Source organism: Myxocyprinus asiaticus, chromosome 24 (assembly GCF_019703515.2).
Source record: "Myxocyprinus asiaticus isolate MX2 ecotype Aquarium Trade chromosome 24, UBuf_Myxa_2, whole genome shotgun sequence".
Lineage (NCBI taxonomy): Eukaryota > Metazoa > Chordata > Actinopteri > Cypriniformes > Catostomidae > Myxocyprinus > Myxocyprinus asiaticus.
The window spans coordinates 45,175,280-45,193,159 of NC_059367.1; positions in this window are offsets into that span (position 1 = coordinate 45,175,280).

Genomic DNA, 17,880 nt, shown 5'->3' on the forward strand with positions numbered 1-17,880 from the left:
CTGACACTAAAAAGTAAAAAACTGTAAAATGCCTTTCAGATGGATGCAACACTCTTGAAATAGCTAAACTATTGAGGCGTGACCACCGGAAAATCAAACGTTTTGTTGCGAATAGTCAACTAGGGCGCAAAAAACGCATGGAGAAGAAAAGGCACAAATTAATTGCAAAAGACTTGAGAAGAATTAAACATGAAGCTACCAGGAACCCGTTATCCTCCAATGCCACCATATTCCAGAACTGCAGCCTACCTGGAGTGTCCAGAAGTAGAAGGTGTCAAGTGCTCAGAGACATGGCCAAGGTCAAGAAGGCTGAAACATGACCCCCACTGAATGAGATTCAAAAGTTGAAGTGTCAAGATTGGGCAAAGAAATACCTGAAGACAGATTTTTCAAAGGTTTTATGGACAGATGAAATGAGAGTGATTCTTGATGGACCAGATGGATGGGCCCGTGGCTGGATCACTAATGGACACAGGGCATCACTTCGAGTCAGGCACCAGCAAGGTGGAGGAGGGGGACTGGTATGGGCTGCTATCATTAAGGATGAGGTAGTTGGACCTTTCTGAGTTGAAGATGGACTAAAATTCAACTCCCAAACCTACTGCCAGTTTCTGGAAAGTACTTTCTTCAAGTAGTGGTACAGGAAGAAGAACTCAGCATTCAAGAAGGCCATGATCTTTATGCAGGACGATGCCTCATCACATGCATCCAAGTACTCCACTACTTGGCTAGTTAGCAAGGGCCTCAAAGATGCCCAAATAATGACTTGGCCCCCTTCCTCACCTGACTTAAATCCTATTGACAACTTGTGGGCCCTTCTCAAACGTGAGATTTACAGTGAGAGAAGACAATACACCTCTTTGAACAGCATTTGGGAGGCTGTGGTTGCTGCTTCAGCGAAAGTTGATCATGAACAGATCAAGAAACTGATGGATGGAAGGCTCATGGCAGTTACTGAAAAGAAGGCTGGTTATATTGGTCACTGAATATTTTTGAAAGGCCAAAAATGTTATTTAATTGTCATTTTGTGTTACTTATTTGTTGCACTTACACTAAAAATTGAGAATAAACAATTGAGTTGGGAGAATTTTTTTATGTCATTTAGTTGCCTAATAATTGTACACACTAATAGTTGCCTAATAATTGTGCACACTTATATATTCCCCTGAGAAAGACAAAACTCACTTTTCCTTTGTTAAACATTCAGGTTTGAAGTTCAATAACATTTTGGATTGACTGAGAGCATTGTGTTTGTTCAACAATAAAATTAATCCTGAGGAATACAATTTTCCTAATAACTGTGCACGCAGTGTGTGTGTATATATGTGTTTTTAAAATTAGCTGGAAATGACTGTGTTGGAAATTTTCATGATTTTTTTTTTATTTATTTTTTTATTAAATCTTATATTAAAGAAAAGCAAAAACATATATATATATACAAACAACATTTAAACCCCACAACCACCCCCCTCCAACCCCACCCCCAAACAAACATCATATCCACACATGAGATACAGAAAAAAACAAACACACAAACAAAAAATATATATATATAATAATCATACTTAACCAAAACTACACTACTCTCTCCACACCCCACCCCGAGAGCCCTCCAAAAATTCCAAATAATTGCCCCATTTCCCAACAAACAAATCTAAGTAACCCCTCTTCTCAATGACACCTCTTCAAAAGCCGCCACCCTCCCCATCTCTGTGCACCACTCCGGAAATGGGGGCGCACTAGCTGACCTCCAACCCCTCGAAATAATCTGCCTGGCGATCATCACACAGGTCAGAACCCAATTCTCTATGTGACTATTCCCCACATCGATGACCGCACCATTGCCCAAAACACAAAGTCTGGGGCAAAACTAAACTCGAGTGCCCACCACGTCACATTCTGAACCTTCAACCAGAATTTCTGGATCACAGTACACCACCAAAAAACATGGGCCATGTCTCCATCGCCAGCAGGTGGATGTGTCTTTAAGACCAAGCCTATACAATCTAGAGGGGGTCCAATATAATCTATGTAAAATCTTGAATTGCATAAGACGCACCCTTGCATCTCTAGATGCAGACTTGATGTTTTTAAGAATCCTAACCCACACTCCCTCCTCCAATACCAAGTTGAAATATTTCTCCCATAATCTCTTGTTAGAAGTTAAAGCTCCGTCCCCCAGACTCTGAATTAGCAGGGAGTAATACACTGATGCCTCATGACCTATTCCAAAAGCAGTAATCACCTCTCCCAGAGTATCTGCCACTTTGGGGGGTGAATGCTACTCCCAAAAATAGTACAGAGTAGGTGGCACAGTTGTAAATACCTATAAAACTGAGATCTGGGGATCCCAAAATGTTGAACCAAATTTTCAAAAGATCTCAACAACCCATTATCATATAGGTCACCGAGTGTATTAATCTCCCTCACAATCCACTCTGACCAGCAGAAAGGGGACTTGTTAATTAATAATTTTGGTTCTGCCATATGCTCGAGGCAACATTTAAATAAATGTCCAAGTTAAACACTCTGGACACTTTTGTCCATACCGAGTGCAAATGCGAAATAACGGAGTGTAACTTAACTTCTCCAATTAGTTTGATAGAGAGGCTATGCAATGGCAAAATAGGGGCAAGAATTTCCTGTTCAATACCAAACCAGGGAGGGGCTCTCTTAGGTGGAAGTGACCAATGAGCCAAATGTCTGAGACCGAATGCATAATAATAAAAAAAATCTGGGTTAGGCCTAGCCCACCTTTGTCAATCGGCCTATGTAACTTATTGAAATGTAACATGGGACGCTTACCATTCCAAATGAAGGACTTTGCTATGCTATCAAATTGCTTGAAATAAGAGAGGGGGACATCTACAGGGAGAGATTGTTGCAGGTAGTTGAATTTTGGAATACAATTAATTTTAATAACATTAACCTTCCCAGTCATAGATAAATGTAATACAGCCCACCTGCCCACATTGCTCGAAAACCTTTTTATTAGGGGATCAAAATTAACTCTAACTAAATCAGACATATTTGCTGGAATAAAATGCCCAAATACTTAATACCCTGTTTGGGCCACTGGAAGGCGCCTTGCTGAAAAGCCGTTACTGAGCAGTACGCTGTCAGAGACAAAGCTTCGGATTTAGACCAATTAACTCTGTATCCTGAGAACTTAGAAAAGGAATTAATAATTCTGTGGAGGCAAGGCACAGGTCTAGTGGGGTCGGAAACGAATAATAAAATATCATCTGTGTATAGCAAAAGCTTATGCGCCACACCTCTTGCCACCACCCCTGGAAAATCATCTTCCCTTCTTATCGCGGCTGCTAATGGTTATTCTGGACCCCTATCCAGAGTAAAATAATCTGAAATTAATCCATTTGTTTGTACCGCCGCTACTAGGTGTCTATAAAGTAACTTAATCCATCCAATAAAAGTATTCCCAAACCCATATATTTCCAAAATCTTAAAAAGATAATCCCATTCTACCATATCAAACGCCTTTTCGGCATCAAGTGAGATGGCAGCGACCGAAGTCTGATCATTCACCAATGACCACATGATATTGATGAAACACCTAATGTTATCAGAAGAGCTGCGGCCCTGAATTAACCCCACCTGATCTATGTATAAGTGATGTCATAACATCATGGTTACTGGTGTAACCTCCGTTCCCTGATGGAGGGAACGAGACATGGTGTCGATGTAGTGACACTAGGGGTCACTCTTGGGAGCCCAAGACACCTCTGGTCTTTGATAAAAGGCCAATGAAAATTGGCGAGTGGTATTTGCATGCCACTCCCCCGAACATACGGGTATAAAAGGAGCTGGTATGCAACCACTCATTCAGGTTTTACACTGAGGAGCCAATATAAGGTCCGGCCATTTCAGCGGGTAGTTCAGCGTTGTGGCAGGAGGAACCAACGTCTCGTTCCCTCCATCAGGGAACAGAGGTTACACCAGTAACCATGACGTTCCCTATCTGTCACTCACTCGACGTTGGTGTCGATGTAGTGACACTAGGGGTCCCTATACAAAACGCCACAAGGCTGAGCTGTGTGACGTGAACTGGCGTTGTGTGGTGGACAGACTTCTGTGTGCCTCATAGCCAGCACACCAGGTCGACACGTAACCTCCCCCAACACAGTTATGAGTGTCGAATGGCCCTTTTTGGGGACAAGTCGACTACCCAAAGATAGAGACGGGCTTAACCCAGTCGTGGCCTCTTTTCCCATTCTCTTTTTCCACTCCCTAAAAAAAGAAGGGGGATTATCCGACTGGGCCGCCAGGTCTAGTCGGGGGGTGTCCCTCCCAAGGGGAGGACACCTCGGAGACCACACCTCACCCCAGAGAGGGGGGGATATTTAAGTGGAAAAATACGTCACATGGTCTTTCCAACCATGTGGAGAGCCTTCAAGGTAGATCCTGCCCAATGGGGGAGGAGGTACTACAACATGGAGACTGGGGCAGAGGGGCTCTGCCCAAGGAAGACGCAGTTTGCCAGCAGGGAAACGAATTAGCGGAAGAAATAGATTGCATGGGGTTAGCCTTACAGGGAACCGCCACATGCGGAGCACCTACCCCAGAACCGGGTTCTTAGTTAGTGCGTGTACTGGGCCGGCAGTGAGTCTCTCCGAAAACTCGACTGCCACAGGGCTCGGAGGAAGTCAACCAGGGAACAACTTTTGTGAACACTACTGGGAATTAATAGCGCACGTCTTCAGCTCAAAAGGAGGTGGAAGGCGCTATGTGCAAGCGATACACCCGGCCGACTATCCCGGGCTTATCCGCTTAGGTTGCGTGCTACTATCTGGGATGAAACCGGTTCCACCCGGAGGTTGTAGAACCTTGCAAAGGTGTTGGGTGTTGCCCAGCCCGCTGCTCTACAAATGTCTGTTAGAGAGGCACCTCTGGCCAGGGTCCAAGAAGCCGCTACACCATGGGTAGAATGGGCTCGTAGCCCTACCGGGGGCGGCATGTCTTGGGCGAGATATGCCATAGATATGGCATCAACAAGCCAGTGGGTGATCCTCTGCTTGGAGACAGCGCTTCCTTTCCGCTGTGCACCAAAGCAGACAAAGAGCTGCTCAGAGAGTCTAAAGCTCTGCGTGCGATCCAAATAGATGCGCAAAGCGCGCACTGGACACAGTAACGCCAGGGCTGGGTCTGCCTCCTCCTGGGGCAGCGCTTGCAGGTTCACCACCTGGTCCCTAAAAGGAGTGGTGGGAACCTTGGGCACATAGCCCGGTCGGGGTCTCAGGATCACGTGAGAATAGCCCGGACCGAACTCCAGGCACGTTTCGCTGACAGAGAACGCTTGCAGGTCACCTACCCTCTTGATGGAAGTGAGCGCAGTCAGGAGGGCAGTCTTCAGGGAGAGTGCCTTAAGCTCGACTGACTGCAAAGGCTCAAAGGGGGCTCTCTGTAGGCCCTGAAGAACTACGGAGAGATCCCATGAGGGAACGAGGGGCGGTCTGGAGGGATTCAGCCTCCTAGCGCCTCTTAGGAACCTGATGATCAGGTCGTGCTTCCCTAAGGACTTACCGTCAACTGCATCGTGGTGTGCTGCTATGGCAGCAACGTACACCTTCAAGGTGGAAGGGGACAGCCTCCCTTCCAACCTCTCCTGCAGGAAGGAAAGCACTGATCCGACTGCGCATCTCTGGGGGTCTTCGTGGGTCTGGGGGTCTAACACCACTTAGCGAACAGATGCCACTTCAAGGCATACAGGCACCTCGTAGAGGGGGCCCTAGCCTGAGTGATCGTGTCTACCACCGTGGGTGGTAGGCCACCTAGGTCTTCCGCATCCCGTCCAGGGACCAGACATGGAGATTCCAGAGGTCTGGGCACGGGTGCCAGAGGGTGCCCCGTCCCTGAGAAAGAAGGTCCTTCCTCAGGGGAATTTGCCAGGGGGGAGCTGTTGCGAGGAGCGTGAGGTCCGAGAACCATGTCTGGGTGGGCCAGTAGGGTGCTACCAAGACGATCTGCTCCTCGTCCTCCCTGACCTTGCACAGAGTCTGTGCAAGTAGGCTCACTGGGGGAAACGCGTATTTGCGAATTTCAGGGGGCCAGCTGTGTGCCAGTGCGTCTATGCCGAGGGGAGCGCAGACCGCCTTGGTGGTTGACATATGCTACCGCTGCCACGCTGTCTGTCTGAACTAGCACGTGCTTGCCCTGGATCAACGGCCGGAACCTCCGCAGGGTGAGCAGAACTGCCAGTAACTCGAGGCAGTTGATGTGCCAACGCAGCCGCGGACCCGTCCAGAGGCCGGTGGCTGCATGCCCATTGCAAACAGCGCCCCAGCCCATTTTGGAGGCGTCTGTTGTGACCACGACGCGCCTGGAGACCAGTTCTAGGGGAACACCTGCTCGTAGAAACGAGAGGTCGGTCCAAGGGCTGAAAAGACGGTGACAGACCGACGTAATGGCCACACGGTGTGTCCCGTGTTGCCATGCCCATCTCGGGACTCGAGTCTGGAGCCAGTACTGAAGCGGCCTCATATGCATCAACCCGAGCGGGGTGGCCACCACCGAGGATGCCATATGCCCCAGGAGCCTCTGAAAAAGTTTCAGTGGAACTGCTGTTTTCTGTTTGAACGTCTTCAAACAGGCCAGCACCGACTGGGCGCGCTCGTTCATAAGGCATGCCGTCAGGGAGACTGAGTCCAACTCCAAACCAAGAAAAGAGATGCTCTGAACCAGGAGGAGCTTGCTCTTTTCCTAGTTGACCCGAAGCCCTAGTCGGCTGAGGTGCGAGGCGCATAACACGTCTCGAGAGTGAGCTAAGATTAGCCAGTTGAGAATGCGAATGCCCACCTCCCTTAACGGGGCAAGGGCAGCCTCTGCGATCCCTCGAACGTGAACCGCAGGAAGGGTCTGTGTCGAGGAAGGATCGAGACGTGAAAGTGCGCATCCTTCAGGTCTACCGCCGTGAACCAGTCTTGATGCCGGACGCTCGCTAAAATGCGTCTTTGCGTCAACATCTTGAACGGGAGTCTGTGTAAAGCCCGGTTCAGTACTCGCAGGTCCAAGATTGGCCGCAACCCACCGCCTTTCTTTGGTACGATGAAGTAGGGGCTGTAAAACCCTTTCTTCATCTCGGCTGGAGGGACAGGTTCTATTGCGCCCTTCCGTAGGAGGGTAGCGATTTCCGCTAAGTGTAAGTAGTGTTTAAGGTAATAGTGTTTTTGCCCTTGACGAAGGTGAAGTGAATACCACTGAACCTGGGCAGGCGTCTGGCGAACTGAATCGCATAGCCGAGTCGGACAGTCCGGATCAACCACCGCGATGGATTGGGAAGCGCAAGCCATGCGTCCAAATTCCGTGCGAGGGGGACCAAGGGGACAACGTCGTCGGACGTACCGGCAGGTAGGGCCTCGCAGCGGGGTGGAGCGCGAGGTGCCACAGCACGTCGTGGCCGTGCTGAGTCTAGGGACATTGAAGCACTTACCTGGCTCCTTGTGACCACCCCCGGAACAGCCTGGGACGGGGGAGGAAGAGGCCTGTCCTCGCGACCCGTGGAGGCTGTCACATCGGGGGTGGATTTGTGCCACAGCTGGGCGCTCAGGGGCGGAAAGGGCACCGCTGGAGCGCCAATTCTGCAAGATAAAGCCCATGGACGGTAGTCGTGGTGACGACCGTACACACCGGGTATGTGACCCAGGGAGGAAGGAAGCCGCTCTTTTGTTGAACTGTTGGGTACCGCAGCCACTTAGGCGTGCGGCGAAATCAAACAAAAAGGCAACAAAAGATTTTCCACCCGCCCTCCACCGGGGGATGGAGTGGTCTTTCTACCAGCTCCAGGTGAGTGGGTTCCCTCGTCTCTGGGTTGCCTGTCTCTGGGGGGCTTCGAAGACCTCCGTGGGTTCTTCGGTGCCGGCTGTGAGACGGGTGGCGTCGGCTTCCTGCGGTGGGCGCCACACTGGGGCCGGGCCGGAGGGGCAGGCTGCAGCGGAGCCGGTGCAGTCACCGCAGGGGGACGCCCTTGGCGACGAGCAGACGGGGTGCGGGGTTTTGAGCCGTGCCAGGGCAGGATGTGCCGGATTGCCTCCGTCTGCTGCTTTACCGTCGAGAACTGCTGGGCAAAGTCCTCAACGGTGTCGCCGAATAGGCCCGCCTGGGAAATGGGGGCAGCAAGGAACCGTGTCTTGTCGGCCTCGCCCATCTCGACCAGGTTGAGCCACAGGTGGCGCTCCTGGACCACTAGTGTGGCCATCGTCCACCCGAGAGACCGCGCCGTGACCTTCGTTGCCCGGAGGGCGAGGTCGGTCGCCGAGCGCAGTTCCTGCATCAAATCTGGGGCGGAACTACCCTCGTGCAGTTCTTTCAGTGCCTTGGCTTGGTGGACCTGCAGGAGAGCCATGGCATGCAGGGCAGAGGCGGCTTGTCCAGCAGCGCTGTAGGCCTTGGCCGTCAGGGACGATGTGAGCCTACAGGGCTTGGAGGGGAGCTTAGTGCGTCCACGCCAGGTGGCGGCGCTCTGCGGGCATAAATGCACCGCGAGCGCCTTATCCACCGGGGGAATCGCCGTATAGCCCCTGGCCGCCCCGCCATCGAGGGTAGTGAGAGCGGGGGAACTGCGGAGTCGGGGTCGGGCAGTAAAAGGTGCCTCCCACGACTTCGTCAGCTCCTCATGCACCTCCGGGAAGAATGGCACTGGAGAGGGGCACGGCTGGTCTGAGCAGCGCTGCGAGCCCAGAAACCAATCATCAAGCCGCGAGGGTTCAGGGGAGAGCGGAGGGTTCCACTCTAGCCCGACGCTCGCGGCCGCCCGGGAAAGCATGTCCATCATTTCGGCATTGGCCTGTAACTGGGCGACCGTCCCCGAAGGGGGAAGCCCAGCTGAGGCTTCTGCGTCCGACTGGACAAGCCCGCTCTCCGATGCTGCGCTCAAGAGCTCATCATCTTCGCGGGCCTCGAACAAGAAGCCAGACTCGCCGTGCGACGAGCCGACGAACTCATCCGGAAGCCTGATTGGGGCAGACGAGCGTGCTGGGGAATGGGAGGTCCGCGGGGGGATACCCGGCGGAGGCGATCCCATTGAGGTCCCCAAATTGCCCCCAGCGCCAGCCGCGCTGACCTCAAACCCGTAGGTAGGAGGACCAAGGCGGGGAGCTGCTGGGGTGGCTTGTTTCCTTACGAAAGCAAGCCGTGACCACAACGTTGCCATGGTCATGTTCTCGCAGTGAGAACATGAACCATTCATAAACGCTGCCTCCGTGTGGGTCGCACCCAGACACGAAAGACAGCGATCATGACCATCCGAAGTTGAGAGAAAACGACCGCAACCAGGAATAACACACGAACGGAAAGGCATCTTTAGAAAGACGCGTCTTTAAAAAGACGTTCCGTGCGTGTGCTCTTTTAGAGAAATATACTCTTTTAGAGGGGAAAAATGCTCTTTTAGAAAATATACTCTCTAGTTTTTCTGCCGAAGCACCCAGGGGCGTTCTCTGCAGTGCACCAGAGCAGAGGAGGGAGAAGCCGCTGAAATGCACTGTCAGATCCAGCAGAGGTGAATGAACAGTGCTATTCAGCTCAATGAGCATGACCGTTCGGCTCCGAAGAGAAAATCGCTTGGATCTTTGTCCTTTTTAAGAATCAGACTGATCCGGGCTTGTGTCATGGTTGGCGGAAGCTTTCCATTCTTCAGTGATTCCGTATAAACTTCTAACAAATGTGGAGCTAGTTCTGTAGCATAAGATCTAAAAAATTCAGCGGCAAAGCCATCTGGCCCCGGAGCCTTGCCTGTAGGCAGGGCCTTAATTAACTTTTCAAGCTCCTCCAAGGTTATCTCAGAATCAAGAATTTTTTTGCTCAGTCGTCAGTTTATGGAGATCTAATTGTTCCACAAAGGTTTCTAATATCTTCATCAGTAGACGAAGACTTAGAACTATAGAGATCAAGATAGAATTCTTTAAAAACATTATTAATATCAATGGCCGAGGTAAAAATTTCACCACCATCAGATTTCACTGAGGGAATGGTAGAAAAAGACACTCTCTGCTTTATATATCTAGCCAAAAGCTTCTCTGCTTTGTCCCCCAACTCAAAGTATGACTGTCTTGCCCTGAATAACCAAAACTCCACCTTCCGCGACAAAATAGTATTATGTCTGTATTTATCGGGTCAATTCTCTGAGGCCATCAGATGACATTCGGTGCTTCAGTTCAGTATTTATTTGCTTCAAGTCTCCTCCCAATATTATATCATGAGGGGTGCCAGCGGCTTGCAACATCCCTTCAGAATCTATAAAAAAGCCCTGATCATCAGCGTTAGGTGCGTAAATATTAGCCAAAATCAACCTTTGCCCCTGAATTTCTGCTAAAACAATAATGACTCTTCCTAATTTATTTTTAATCTGTTTGAGACATTTGAATTGTAGATGCTTATTTATCAATGTAATGACTCCCCTGCTCTTACTTGAGCCAGCACTAAAGAAGAAATGTCCACCCCATATCTTCCCAAATTTTTCAGCTTCCTGCGGGGAAAGATGCATTTCTTGAAGAAACACTATATCAAATTTCTTTCGTTTAAGAAGAGAAATAACTTTCCTTCTTTTTATGGGGTGCCCCAACCCATTCACATTCCATGTGGAGAGAGACAATCCACTCATATTAACATTTGACATTTTGACATATTAGAAAAAATTTATTGTGTGTCAAAAATAAAATTATAAAGACCACATTCCAACATTAGTGCCACAGTCAAACCCCGAACTTCCCCCAGAACCAAACAAACAGAAAAAAGAATAACATGCGCATTAACCCCGTGCACGACAGCGCCAACCGGCGTCCATCCCTCTAAACTCAAACAGTCCAACTTTGCCATCAGATTGCTCAAGTCCGGTGCTTCTGTACAAATTTTGTGAGACAGAATTACATAATAGAAAATATTCTATAAAACAAACTTCAGCCAATAGGCGAATAAACGCAAAGAACGTGTAAATTAATTCACAAAACTGTCTAGAAGGTGTGTTCCTCCACAAAACAACTTCCAGCTGCTAGCGGGACCAGCACACAAAAAATAAAAAATAAAATTAATAAATAAATAAAGCCGTTCAGTTTCCTTGGACAGTCAAACGAATGTTCAGTGAACCAGCTGTTTCATGAGTGCAGGAGATGACCTAATCTTTCCAATGTCCTGCAAAAAATACTCCACAAAACAAACTCCTTCCAATAGGAGCGTAAGCACAAAGAACGAGCAGATTCATCCACAGTTGTCCCGAAGGAATGTTATTCCACAAAACAAACTCCAGCCGCTAGGCAGATCCAACACAAAAAGAAACAAAAATGGCGCCCAGCTTCCTCAGACAGTCAAGTGTATGTACAGCAAAACAGCTCATTTGGGGGCCATATGAAAATCACCAAATGATTTACTCACCCCATTGTCTCTATGAAAGACAATGCTTGATGTGGGCATGTAAATATTTTGCGGCCATCCTTAGTATCTATTCTCAGTTTGGCCGGAATCATCAGTGCATAAGCGATCTTCCATTGATGTAAGAGTTTCTTGCATTCCTTGAATCGATCACGTTTTTCTCTTGTCGAATCCGCAAAATCTGGGAACAAGAAAATGTTGTGATTCTTCCAAGAAAGCTTTCCTTTGCACCTCGCCTCGCGCAACACAAGATCTTTATCGGATGGTCTCAGAAATTTGGCCAGAATTGATCGGGGCCTGTCTCCCCCAGCTGATCTCCAAGCCGGGACTCTGTGAGCTCGTTCGATTTCCAGCTTATGGCCTGTAATGTTGAGCAGACTCGGGAAGAGCTCATCTAGGAATTTCACCATATCTCTGCCTTCTTCATGCTCAGGAATTCCAACAATTCGGAAGTTTTTTCACCGATTACGATTCTCCAAATCCTTTTTCCCAAACGCGTTCCAAGTCTATCTTGGTCGCTAGCGGATTAGCAGCTAATTCCCTCTCCGATGACTCCAGATAATCGATCTGTCTATCGATGTCCCCGATTCTTGTAACCAACTCAGAGAATTTCATTTCCATCGCAGTAATCGATCAACGTATTACAGCAAGATCCTCTAAGTCAGCAACAACTTTCGTCAGCATCACAGTCATGCTCGCCAGTTGCCGTTTAATTTTTCCTGCCACACCGTCCAAACCGAGTACCTGGTCTGCGGGCCCATCCAAGGCACCAGCTTGAGCATGTAAGTGTCTTTTAATATCTACACAGATATGTAGCAGGGTGTTACATGTTACATTACATGAGTGCCAACCCATCTACTCTATATTGCCAAAAGTATTCACTCATCCATCCAAATAAATGAATTCAGGTGTTCCAATCACTTCCATGGCCACAGGTGTATAAAATGAAGCACCTAGGCATGCAGACTGCTTCTACAAACATTTGTGAAAGAATGGGCCGCTCTCAGGAGCTCAGTGAATTCCAGCGTGGTACTGTGATAGGATGCCACCTGTGCAACAAGTCCAGTTGTGAAATTTCCTCGCTACGAAATATTCCACAGTCAACTGTCAGTGGTATTATAACAAAGTGGAAGCGATTGGGAATGACAGCAACTCAGCCACGAAGTGGTAGTCCACGTAAAATGACAGAGCGGGGTCAGCGGATGCTGAGGCGCATAGTGCGCAGAGGTCACCAACTTTCTGCAGAGTCAATCGCTACAGACCTCCAAAGTTCATGTGGCCTTCAGATTAGCTCAAGAACAGTGCGTAGAGAGCTTCATGGAATGGGTTTCCATGGCCGAGCAGCTGCATCCAAGCCATACATCACCAAGTGCAATGCAAAGCGTCGGATGCAGTGGTGTAAAGCATGCCGCCACTGGACTCTAGAGCGAATCACGCTTCTCCATCTGGCAATCTGATGGACGAGTCTGGGTTTGGCGGTTGCCAGGAGAATGGTACTTGTCTGACTGCATTGTGCCAACTGTGAAGTTTGGTGGAGGGGGGATTATGGTGTTGGGTTGTTTTTCAGGAGCTGGGCTTGGCCCCTTAGTTCCAGTGAAAGGAACTCTGAATGCTTCAGCATACCAAGAGATTTTGGACAATTCCATGCTCCCAACTTTGTGGGAAGAGTTTGGGGATGGCCCCTTCCTGTTCCAACATGACTGCGCACCAGTGCACAAAGCAAGGTCCATAAAGACATGGATGAGCGAGTTTGGTGTGGAAGAACTTGACTGGCCTGCACAGAGTCCTGACCTCGACCCGATAGAGCACCTTTGGGATGAATTAGAGCGAAGTTTGTGATCCAGGCCTTCTCGTCCAACATCAGTGTCTGACCTCACAAATGCGCTTCTGGAAGAATGGTCAAAAATTCCCATAAACACACTCCTAAACCTTGTGGAAAGCTGCAAAGGGTGGGCCGACGTCATATTAAACCCTATGGATTAAGAATGGGATGTCACTTAAGTTCATATGTGTCTAAAGGCAGATGAGCGAATACTTTTAGCAATATAGTGTATATTATGTGGCTATTATTATTTCTGGATTGTGCATTTTTCTCCCAAGTGTGAGTGTGAGATCTCCCAAAAACTCATGTCTAGTTTTCAAATTATACATACAGCTTTTTATTTAATTAATTCAAATAAATGTAATCTTTTAGCACTACTTTATCTTTGTTTCTGATTTAGAGCGGACAGAATTCTAGATCTTATATAAATTTAATCGTTATTTTTATTCTTCCAATCACAATTTGTGCTGCAAAAATCGATGACATCTTTAACTTTTCAATGCTGACAAGTGGCCATGGTATAAGTGGGATAATCCACAGATAGTTGTGCATTAAATGATTTTATAACACAGGTCTCTGGAATACTCGATTCTGATTGGTCAATGGCGTCATCTAGCAGTCTAATATTTCTGAATAATAACCGCACATTTGGGGATTAAGACATATCAGATCGGTCATCTGGGTATTGTGAGGATAACTGTGTGATATCTAGTAAGATAATAAAATCATTTCAACTCAAATCAATGTTTGATGTACATTTATTTATTAATTTGGCAAGTAGTCTTGTAATAAGCTGGATAATGTACAACAACAAGCTGACTGTACATTATCCCTTACTTAAAGCACAACGTGAAGGTAAAGAACCTCACGAAAAAGGACAGTTATCCCTTTTGTGTAATAAGGTGAAACATTGTGCTGGGTTTTAGTGCTTTATTTGTCATCTTTTAATATTTTGCGCTTTATTATCAACCAGTTATACACTGATGTAATGATTAATGTATGTCGTCTGTGTTGAAATCAGAGACTCTCCCCTTGAAATCAGAACACAAGTGGTAAAAGAAACCAGCTGTAAACAGTGATGTGTCTCGCATGTCCACTTGCATTGGATCACCCAAAACACATCAGGTGTAAACAGGCCTGAGTTCACCTTTGTTTTGAGGTTCCCACTAGAGGCCAAAAGTTGCTATCTTTGTGGCATCTGGTTTGAAAGTGAGAATATAGACTCTTGTGAAATGCATAATAGTTTGAGTTGCTCAGTTTTACTCATTGGCAATAATCTGGTGACAACACAGGCAAATGATCATGCTGGCAATGAGGTCCAAATGGACTAAAAGGGGATTTGTGACAATGGAGATTTTAAAGAAGATGCTAGGCAACATACATGGAAGGTCCAATGATTATTGAGGATATTCATAAATAACCTGATATATATTGCTCTAAAATATAAAATACTGCCACAAATGGCTTAACAGCTCTCATTTAGGCCTTGTAGTGTAAACTGTACCACAAACAGATCTGACTCCATCTCAGGAGCGATACAGCTGGTAGCCTTGAGACTGATCTAATACTGAATGTCAGTATGACATGCTCCAATTTCACAGTACATAACAGTAATGCTGCGGTTCAGCCAATAGGATCAATGCATTCAGAGAGAGGCATACGGTCAGCATACGGTCAGCATTTACAGTATGCCAGATTTGAGCAGATTACTTTAAATCAGATTACTGCATCCTCAACCATGCTATAAAAAGCAAGGTTATTATAAGCTTAGCCGAATATAATGCTAGTCTCTTTTATGAAATGCCTCATAGTACGTTGTATTTGTAGTACCATTTCACTTTCTTTTAAAGGACTAATCTGATAATGCCAAATGATACTGCTACTTCCAGATTTACATATTGAAAATTACGTATTAGAAAGTTTAAGCAACTTAATGTGTCACTGTGTGTTGGAAATAAACTACTAATTAACTTTGATATAAATAAAGTGCACAATATGTCCTAAAGTCTGTTTGTGCTTACAACACACTAAACAATAGCATTATAGTGAGGTTAGGTCATCCAAAAAGGAAACTTCTGTCATAATTTATTCACCCTCACATTGTTCTAAACCTGTATGATTTAGTTAGAAACATTTTATTGATTTGAGGAGGTATTTCTTTCGCTTTATTGGTTAGTGGATCTAAAAAGTCAGGATAGAAAACCTCAGTACTGAATTCCAGAATTAACCGAACCGAAGAATAAGTTGAACTTTCAAGACTGGCTGGTAAGTGTAATGCAGTCTACCTGTTTGAGGCAGGTAATAATGCAACAGCTTTGCTAAAGGCTCTTGAGGGACGTTTTATGTGTCTGCACAACACATTCGATAAAGAACGTATCCAGGACAACAAATTCTCAAAAGGACTGACATCCACCTTTGGCAATTTCTTACCTCCAGCTGAGTCCAAGTCAGTTCAGCAGTATTTTAACCAATGTAGTAGACATACCTCTTCATGAATACAATAAATGCATTATTTTATATTTTGCTTTTTTAAGTTACAGCCTAAATAAAGCATTGTGCAGTTTCATCTACAAGCCATTAAAAAATAATGAGGCCAAAACCTGATTTAATTGGATATTTTAATTTCAGTTGCTTTGGATTATTCATTCAACATACTATGTTGTACAGTAAGGGCTGACTCAACCTGGTCTCATGACAACATATAATAATAGAACGAGATTGTGAATTTATAAGAAATCTTGTACAACTTTTACTCCCATAAAAATAAAAGAAATAACGAATAATTTTTTTCTACGTTTAATGCCTAACCCAAACCTAAACCTAACCATAAAACATAACCCCTTACCCAAACCCTAACTCGTAGAAGTTCAAATTCATAATAATTTGTACAAGATGGCAAATTCGTAAGATATCATTTGACTTGGCTCGTATGAAAAAGGTAAGACTTTTAGACTAAGCAATCATACAACGCTTTAGGGACTTTAAGTTACAGCTGCAGAGGGGACGGCTACGGTGACTGGAAGTGAACTGATCAACCGCCGTAACCGAGAAACACAAAAATCACAAAGTATCAATATACAGGACGGCTGAATGGAACATTCACTCATTCATTCAAGTACGATAAAAATGTCATTTAAAACAACAGAAGGGTAGCTTTTATCTGTAAAAGTCATTTTTTCCTCATTAAAAAAGTTTAACTCCTAAAGACATGAATTGTAATTTTGCAATATATGTAGGAAATCATGATCACTCACATTAAAATGAAGACTCCAGTCATATCAGTAACCTGATAAAAGCTGTTTTATTCTACATGGAGAGGGTCCACACATGTTAGAATCACATGACCAGCTGAATACTACTCACTTAATCTCAGTAACCATCCTGACACTTTCACTCATTGATTAAAGTTAGGGATGTTCCGATACTGGTCTCGGAATCAGGTCAGATACCGCGCTCATGTAGTCATACTCGTAAAAATGCTCAGATACCAAAAACCGGTACCATCTGATGTACGAATGTCCTTGCAGAAACATTCAGCACACAAATTAAAATCACGTTATGTCCTAGTGAGATTATTTTACAGCAAAAGCTGTGATTTAATGATATAAATCTATAGTTTGCATGAGCAGCGCGCTGCAAATGTGAGCACTTGTGAATGTGTGGAGACAGTTGAGCTTTCTGTTTGTAGCAGAAGACGGTGAACAGAGCTTTGTAGCGCGAGGCACTTCCATTGACATATTTATTTATTTAAATAGCAGCCTTTTGTGGTTTAACAATCACTTTGAGTCACGTAGCGACTGGCTTTTCAGGAGAAAAAGAGCTCCTTGGTCATAACAACACAGAAACACTTCAAAATAAAAGCTCTGCCAAAATGAAAGCTCAATTTAAATTAAAAAAGTATGACAGAAATGTAATATTCACTGTACACTACTCCTACTACTACTACTACTACTAATAATAATAATAACTATAAATCAATAGTAATTGTATTATATTGAAGCAATATCTTACATCTGTGATGCTCTGTTATGCAGCACTTTATTCGACAAAAAATAACTCCAATGTATTTTAGACTGTGCTGTGAGGTTCTGAATAAAAGCACTTTATTTGATAAAAAATAATACAGTTTCATGTTGAAAATTGATTGTTATACTTTCATTTGATTAAAGAATCTAATCAAAATGTAATGCATTTATTTATTTAAACCATTTTGATGATAAAATTGAAATGAACGGTTGATATGCAGTTCAGAAAAAAAAAAAAAAAAAACAGGTATCGGACTCGGTATCGGCGAGTACCAAAAAAAACACAAAAGTAGCGGTGCCGTTCTTGGTCTCCAAAAAATGGTATCGGAACATTCCTAATTAATTACAATGGCAGTGGTAAAACTACTGATTTAAACTACAGTAAAACTACTGATTTAAAATGATGCTGCATCCAAGCCACTTGGTGCCAGTGTAAGTCCAAGATGACACAAAGACAAAAGTTAGTGCACCTTTAATTAATAACCTACTGTAAGCAGAAGAGTTTTTACTCTAGCAATAAGTATAAAAACCTAGAAAGTATTAATATTATTGTTGTTTTGTTTTTTTTTTCATTCAAAAGTCTGTTCTTACCAACCATTTGTAATAAACTCAACATATAAGTTGAGGAGTATGTTAAAGCTGATTACTATGCTCACT